The sequence below is a fragment of the Phyllostomus hastatus genome, unplaced genomic scaffold (assembly GCF_019186645.2).
Source record: "Phyllostomus hastatus isolate PE091 unplaced genomic scaffold, TTU_PhHast_1.1 phas_contig_159, whole genome shotgun sequence".
Classification (NCBI taxonomy): Eukaryota; Metazoa; Chordata; class Mammalia; order Chiroptera; family Phyllostomidae; genus Phyllostomus; species Phyllostomus hastatus.
This window is the reverse complement of record NW_025333640.1, coordinates 21,740,702-21,742,452: the sequence shown is the minus strand read 5'-3', so window position 1 is coordinate 21,742,452 and position 1,751 is coordinate 21,740,702. Positions and strand designations below refer to the sequence as shown.

At 39.6% G+C, this 1,751-nt stretch overlaps 1 pseudogene; it reads right to left on the bottom strand.

The window, feature by feature from the left end:
• Positions 1 to 200: 200 nt before the first annotated feature.
• LOC123813964 lies at positions 201 to 1,751 on the bottom strand (annotated as a pseudogene).

Genomic DNA, 1,751 nt, shown 5'->3' with positions numbered 1-1,751 from the left:
ACAAACATAGCTAATGAAACTTTAAAATAATTTAAGCTGCATTTATAAAAGTAATGTATTTGATATCCTCCTAAAGTGTCTCAGTTGTTTGATATAATGAAACTTTCCTGAGTTCTTTTTTTATTTTTTAATTTATTTTTATTTTTTTATTTTATTCATCCTACAAGAAGCCATAACTTTATTAATGATAAAAACAGTACAAATTTCAAACCAAGCTGCAGTAACTCTTCAAACACCAAAGGAAAAAAAGTCATCCTTTTTAGATGGTTACATTGTTAATTCCACAATAGCATTTACAATATCATTACTGTTGTTCTTCAGGGCTCGGACTGCCTTTGCTCTGGACACATTTGCTTGTGACATGACCAATTCTATGTCCTTAACTTCCACACTTGTTTCATCAACCTCTTCCTCTTCACTTTCCTCTTGTACAGTTGGAGTCTGTGTGTTTTCTTGATGTTTGATACAGCTTCACCTTGAACTTTGAATTTCTCAGCAGCTGCTAAGCTGTGCCTGCTGAGATAAATCCTCAATCTTGGCTTCCCCAAACACCATGTAGGTGTCTGAAGCTGGGCTCTTGCAGACATCTGGTTTTGTGATGGCAAAGAGGATATTCTTAGATTTCCGGATAGTGACCCTAGTAACTCCCGTAACCTGTCGAAGACCCAGTTTGGACATAGCCTTCCGTGCCTTCGTTTCACTCCGACTCTGTTTTGCTTTACTGACTGGTTCTTCATCAACTTCAGCCGCCGCCGCCAGCTGGGCTTGTTGTGTGGTTGCCTGCGTGGAATCTTGTTCCTCGAGCTCTGGTACTGATTCATCACTGTCAGATTCTGTTCCGGACCCTGTCTCAGCCTGGGGCTGTGGCAGCTCCTGCTCTGCAGCAGGGACGGTTTTTGTGGCTTCACTGGGCACTTTGTGAAGGGAACACGGAACCAAGATGGCAGCAGAAAGAGCCGGAGTTCTTATATAACTTTTATAATTAATGCACATGTAAATATGATGAACTTTAAGCTGTCTTAAATGTCTCAATATGTAACAAATGTTTCAATACATGTTTCTCCAAGCATAGAAAAATTTCAATTTAAAATCATACTCATAAAGTATACATTTTAAATTGGAATTACAAGCCTGAGCTTGACTCTAGGAGACCAAGTTCTTTAAGATGTGACAAGTCTTTAAAAACCAAGTATTTACAGATTCCTTAACACAAAATACTAATGTAAATACTAAATCCTAAGTCTTCCAGAGATTGCATCCAGAAACTTTTTGTCCATGCAACTGTCAAAAAAACAACACCTTCAGCCTTTAAAAGAAACTCACACACAGGAAAGTATTACATCATCATACAACTTCGGGGAATTCCTTCTTAGTTGACCACTGATGTTGGCCAGGGAGGTGGCAATGTTCTTGTCTGTGACCCTGACTGGTTCACACTGAACCCTAGTTACGCTTTACACCAGGGACTGAACCCAAAGAAGGCACTGGTCACATAGCTCATGTCCCTGGGCTTGAGTCATTGTGATCTCAGTTTTTCCATCCATGTAATAGTTGGCAACCCCTACCCACACTCCCATGCCCCATGATTGGATTTAGCTGTTATTTGATTCTTAAGATATGTCAATTTGCTTTCCCAGAATCTCCAAAGAGTGCTGAGCTTGATAAAATTCTGACTTCTTTTTGTATTCCTTCTGCCTGACGAAGCCACACAATCCTTACAGACATTAAAATGATACCAGTTGCTCACCCAT